Genomic DNA, 6,825 nt, shown 5'->3' with positions numbered 1-6,825 from the left:
GGCTTCCCTGGTGGCGCAGTGGTTGAGAGTCCGCCTGCCGATGCAGGGGACACGGGTTCGTGCCCCGGTCCGGGAAGATCCCACATGCCACGGAGTGGCTGGGCCCGTGAGCCATGGACGCTGAGCCTGCGCGTCCGGAGCCTGTGCTCCGCAACGGGAGAGGCCACAGCAGTGAGAAGGCCTGCGTACCGCAAAAAAACCAAACAAACAAAAAAAAGAAAAGCTTCCCTAAAGAAAGGGCAGTAAGACTGAGGCCTTCACGAGGAGGTGAGGGGGCTGTGTACTGAAGAATTTTTACCCAAAGAGGTCTCACCTTTGCCTCAGATACTGGGAGGTGATCTCTGGGCCCTCAGAATATGATGCTTGATAGGAGAGTCTTAGTTTGCCTGGGGGCTTTGGTCACTGGATAGTCTAACAATATGATTTACAATGGGGGCTTTGGACCACATTGCATTAATTCTACCTCTGGAAGGCTTGGAGACTGAATGTCAGCCATGTGGGAGGTATACGATTGAACCTCAGTGAAAATTCTGGACGCCAAAGGCTTGGGTGAGCTTTCCTGGTTAGCAATACTCCGTGCAGGTTGCCAAATGTCTATACCAGGAAAGTAACATGCGCCCCAACTCCACAGAAAGGACAATGGAATATTATCCAACAATCTCACTTCTGAGTACACATCCAAAGGAAGTGAAATCAGGTTCCCATAGAGATATCTGCACCCCCATGTTCACTGCAGCATTATTCACAATGGCCAAGACAGTGGAGGCAACCCAAGTGTCCATCAATGGATGAATGGATAAAAAAGATGTGGTATATGTATATATACAGTGGAATATTATTTGGCCATGAGAAGGAAGGAAACCCTACCATTTGTGACAACTTGGAAGAATCTCGAGGGCACTATGCTATGTGAAATAAGTCAGACAGAGAAAGACAAATACTATACGGTATCACTTATATGTGAAATCTAAAAAAAGCTGAGCTCATAGAAACAGAGAGTAGATTGGTGGTTACAAGGGTTTGGGAGGTGGGTGGAAATGGGGAGATATTGATCAAAGGGTATAAGTTTCCAGTTATAAGATTAACAAGCTCTGGGGATCTAATGTTCAGCATGGTGACTATAGCTAATAATATTGAATTATGTACTTGAATGTCACCGAGAGCATAGATCTTGAATTTACCACCACACACACACAAAATGTAATTATGCGACAGGATGGAAGTGTTAACTAATGCTATGTTGGTAATAATGTTGCAACTTATATACATGTATCAAAGCAACACATTGTACACCTTATGCGACAGGATGGAAGTGTTAACTAATGCTATGTTGGTAATAATGTTGCAACTTATATACATGTATCAAAGCAACACATTGTACACCTTATGCGACAGGATGGAAGTGTTAACTAATGCTATGTTGGTAATAATGTTGCAACTTATATACATGTATCAAAGCAACACATTGTACACCTTGAACTTACACAATGTTATATATCTATTATATCTCATTAAAGCTGGGAAAAAAGAAAGGACAATGGAAGCTCCACATCTAGTAACTTTCCTGGACTCTGCCCTAGGGCTTCTTCCCTTGGCTGGTTTTAATCGGAATCCTTTCACTGTAATAAACTGTAACTATAAGTATAACAGCTTTCAGTGAGTTCTGTGAGTCCTTCTAGAGAATTATCGAAACTAAAGGTGGTTTGGGGAACCCCTCAAACTTGGAATTGGTGGAATGGAATAGTCTCCTGTGGGAACTGTTCCCATCTCAGGTGCTGAAAGAGGAAAAGTCCCCTGGGTAGAGGGCAGGGCATATGACTTTCAGCACTGGGCCAATTTGCTCTTAATAGCAAAATTGTTTTTTGTATAAACCCCCAAGCCTCACTCTTTTACTCAATTGGCTGAATATTGGCTATTACAAAAAAACACTCAGTGCCTAGTGAATGCTGCTGGGTTTTTTTGTTTTTTGTTTTTCACATTATCTTCTTTCGAGACCTACGAATACAACTACACACTATGTGTCGTTCTTTTTTCCCTATAAGAAAACATGTTTTCCAACGTAATGGTAGGCTTTAGAAATGCTAAATTTATAATGAATCAGAAAAGATCTACAGAGAGTAAAATTGATAATGAGATTCAAGAACGGGGAACTGAGCCAGCGCTTTTAAAAAGGCAAAGAGAAATTGCCCAGAGAAGGAACAGGTAGAACCCTGAATGACTGGGTACAGGTTGAAGGAACTCAGTGAGTCACGACTGCAGGGCATCTACTGACCCAAGGAAGCCAGTTAGGAAAGGCTTCAGAGAGGAGAATAATTCCCAGGGGAGTTTTCCAAATGGATGTGGGAAAAAGAACTGAGAAACTGTGGCCTGCAGGTCCAGGTGGCTGTGGAACAGACCTCACTGAAGTGGGAAAGCTTTGATTTTTACATAGTGCGTCAGATGGTCTTTCTTCCAAAGTCCCTTCCTGCATTTTTCATCCCCTTCAGTCCGCTCTTTACATGCTGGTTTTCTCCAGAATTCTTCTTTCTTCCAACTTGCCTGAAGCCATTTCTAGGGCAATGATAAATTGTGACCACCAGAGGCTGAACTGGCTGGCCTGCGGGTGGGGGTAAGGGGCAACTTGTAAGTGTTAAAAAATCAAACTCATATGTTACGCACAGTCAAGCTGAATTCAGCGAGTGAGCTTCATAGTGAAATCTGCCCTGCATGGATTGTATTCTGCCTTGAACTTACACAATGTAAGTTCGATCTGCCCTGCCCTCCTGTATTCACGGAGGCCTTCTCACTTTGTATTAAAGGAACTTTATTCAAGAATAGCATAATGGTGAAGAACATGAGCTTTGGAGTCAGACTCCAGATTCCAACTCTGCCATGGACCAGCTGTGTGACCTTGAGCAAGTTACTGACCTTCTCTGTGCTTTCAATGCATAATGGTGATAATAATAGGGCCTGCCTTATAGGGGTTTTGTGAGGCTTAAATTAGTTAACACATATGAACTTCTTAGAACAGTGCTTAGCACATAATAATTGTTCAGTAAATGACTGAACATTATGCTCTATCCCAAGGCAACGCAATTAGAATTTCCGAGTATTGGCCATTTTTAAAAAGCTTCCTCCATATCCATGATTTTAATGCACATCCAGGGTGAGAAACATTGCTCTGGAGTTTATCCAACTGCTTCTCCAATATTAATGTGCAAAGGATCATGGGGCTTCTTGTCAAGATGCAGATTGTGATTCCGTAGGTCAGGGTGACACCCCAGATTCTGCATTTCTAACAAGCCCCCTGGTGGCGCTGATGCTGCCTGTTGGTGGCCTGTGGACACCAGGGCCTGGCAGCACACACATTACTTGGAGAAAAGCCCCAAGTGGGTGCTTCTTTTCGGTTTTTTTACATTATCTTCTTTCAAGACCTATGAATACAACTACACACTATGTGTAGTTCTTATTTTCCTATAAGAAAACATGTTTTCCAATGTAATGGTAGGCTTTAGAAATGCTAAATTTATAATGAATCAGAAAAGATCTACAGAGAGTAAAATTGATAATGAGATTCAAGAACGGGGAATTGAGCCAGTGAAACTTGGCTACTACGTCCTTGGGTTGGGAAGTGTGCCTCTATCCAGGACCCACTGGACAGAAGGAGAAAGCACTGAAGTCCATCATGCTCTTCTCCAGATGGCCAGGACTCTCGGGCAGGTCTGAGGTTGCACACATGAGCAGTCAGTGAATTCAGCTGTGCTGAGCTGGGAAGTGGAGACAAAGGCTGACACAGGCAGCATGTGCAGCCAGAAGGAAGGGATCTAAGACTTAAAAGTAAAAAGAAGTAGAAGAACAAAGTTGCAGCAGCAGATTTTTTTTCTTTCCTCATTCCCTCTCTCCTCGACCTCTGACCCCCATCATTCTACTTTCTCTATGCAACTTAGCTACTCTCGATACACATAATCATTCTACATATGATTCTATATGTAGAATCATACGGCATCTGTCCTTTTGTGACTGGCTTATTTCCTTTAGCGTAATGTCTCCAAGTTTCATCCATGTTGTAGCGTGTGTCTGAATTTCCTTCATTTTTAAAGCGGAATAATATGCCATTCTACAGATATACCACATTGTTTATCCATTATTCTGTCAATGGACACGAGCTGCTTCCATCTTTTGGCTATTACAGATAAGCTGCTATGAACATAGGTGAACGAATAACTCCTTGAGACCTTGCTTTCAGTTCTTCCGGGTATATATTTAGAAACAGAATTGCCGGATCATATGGTAATTCTATTTTCAATTGTTTGAGGAGCTGCCATACTATTTTCCACAGCAGCTGCAGCATTTTGCACTCCCAACAACAGTGCACAAAGGTTCCAATTCCTCCACATTCTCACCAACGCTTGTTATTTTCTGGGTTTCTTTCTTTCTTTTTGGATAGTAGCCACCCTAATGTATATGAGGTCATATCTCATTGTGGTTTTGATTTGCATTTCCCTATTGATCAGTGATGTTGAGAGCAATAGGTTTAATAAAAATAGATCACCTTGGGCTTCCCTGGCGGCGCAGTGGTTGAGAGTCCGCCTGCCGATGCAGGGGACGTGGGTTTGTGCCTCGGTCTGGGAAGATCCCACATGCCGCGGAGCGGCTGGGCCCGTGAGCCATGGCCGCTGAGCCTGCGCGTCCCGAGCCTGTGCTCCGCAACGGGAGAGGCCACAGCGGTGAGAGGCCCGCGTACCGCAAAAAAAAAAAAAAAAAAAAAAAAAAAGAAGTGACGGAGAATGAATGGCCCCAGAGCAGTCTGCAGCAAGCGGCAGATGGAGGGCTGGTGGATAAATACCTCAGCTGCCTCTCCCTTGTGCTGGGATAAGTCTGAGGCATTTCTCCACTTCTCCAAGAGTGTAGTGGTTAAAATTTTTATTTTAAATTTCTCCAGCTCTTGAAAAGGGTAAAATGGCTTGTCCATCATTCAAAACGTATGACTTTATACATCTGAAACTTTGGTGGGGGGCCTGGTGAGGTCCCCCCCCCTTGGGGGGACGAGGGAGAATATCTGATAACATTTAGCAAAATCAAGAGCCTATAAAAATTTGTTTTTAGCCTCCAAAAAGACTCTACTCCTGTGATTATTTTAGGAGCCAGGAAAATGCAAGAGCTGAAAAGCAGCAGTGTTGATAAAAGTCAAATACTTCTGCTATCTTAGGGATCTAGTCACACTTATCAGCCATTAATACTGTTTATCAATTCTCTTTGATTCTCAGTTTCTGACTTCCGATACTTCTCTTTGATAACACATTTGCATTTGTGTTTGTCACTAAAAACAAAATACACATTAATAAAGCTATTAATTTAAAGCCAAGGATGAATCAGAGACAATTAGAAGGGAAAAGCAACACCCCAGAAAGGTCTAGGCTTTGCATGAAGCTATGTCAACCAGTTTTAATGGACTGAATGCTTGTGTTCCTCCAAATTTTATATGTTGAAGCCTTAACCCCCAATGCGACCATATTTGGAAATAGGGCCTTTATGGAAGTAATCAAGGTGAAATGAGGTCATAATGGTGGGGCCCTAATCTGAGGGGATTGGTGTACTTATAAGAGGAGACACTAAGAACTCTCTTGCTCTCTTTGGCATGGGAGGACCCATTGAGAAGGCTGCGGACAGAGCTGTATACAAGCCCCTGTGTACCTGTCCCTTGAAGTCAAAGGCTTTTGCTTTAGTCTCCCAGGCCTCCCTTGAGTCTCAAAAGGCTGACTCAAGAGTTAATGATTAGGAATGTGAACATGTAGAAACAAAGAAGAGCTGTTGGGCTGGAGAACTGGTAACAATTTAGACCATAATTCTGCCACAGCACAGAATCACCGAACTCCCATTTCCCTGAAAGATAGAGATAAAGGCCTGACACACATTCCTAAGTTGTCTTTACAGGAAGCAGACCTCCACCAGATGAAAACTGCTGACTGCAAGAGCACAGACCCTAGACTACTTGAACCTTCACCTTGATGCCAACCAATCTGAGAGCTGTGCACGAGCTGACCCTACACCCTACAGTCCTCCCTCACACCGCCTTTAAAACCCCTCCTCCAGGGCTTCCCTGGTGGCGCGGTGGTTGAGAGTCCGCCTGCCGATGCAGGGGACACGGGTTCGTGCCCCGGTCCGGGAAGATCCCACATGCCGCGGAGGGGCTGGGCCCGTGAGCCATGGCCGCTGCGCCTGCGCGTCCGGAGCCTGTGCTCCGCGAGGGGAGAGGCCACAACAGTGAGAGGCCTGCGTACCACAAAAAAAAAAAAAAAAAACAAAACCCTTCTCTGAAAGCCATCGGGGCGTTCAGATCTTTTGAGCATGAGCTGCCTGTATGTTCTCCTTGCTTGGTGCCCTGCAATAAATGCTGTACCTTCCTTCACCATAACCCGGTGTCAGTAGATTGGCTTTACTGCATGTGGGCGAGCAGACCCAAGTTTGGTTTGGTTAACACCATCTGCAAGCTCAGAAGAGAGCTCATACCAGAAATCCAACTGGACAGCACCTTGATCCTGAATGCCTGGCCTCCAGAACTGTGAGAAATAAATGTCTGTTGTTTAAGCCACCGAGCCTGTGGTATTTTGTTATGACAGCCCAATATACTGAATAATACATATATCAATACTAATCAAGGAGAATGTCCCCAACTGAGAAATCACTCTCCCCAAAAATGAGTCATGAAAAGAAAAAGAACGTGATCACATGACACGTTCTTCTTGGTCTGCTTTGAGGTTGCCAGTAGTGACATTTACACAATGCTTTTTTTTTTTTTTTTTTTGTGGTATGCGGGCCTTCCTCTGTTGTGGCCCCTCCCGTTGC

This window comes from Physeter macrocephalus, chromosome 11 (assembly GCF_002837175.3).
Source record: "Physeter macrocephalus isolate SW-GA chromosome 11, ASM283717v5, whole genome shotgun sequence".
Taxonomy (NCBI): Eukaryota; Metazoa; Chordata; class Mammalia; order Artiodactyla; family Physeteridae; genus Physeter; species Physeter macrocephalus.
Note: the sequence above shows the minus strand (reverse complement) of the source record.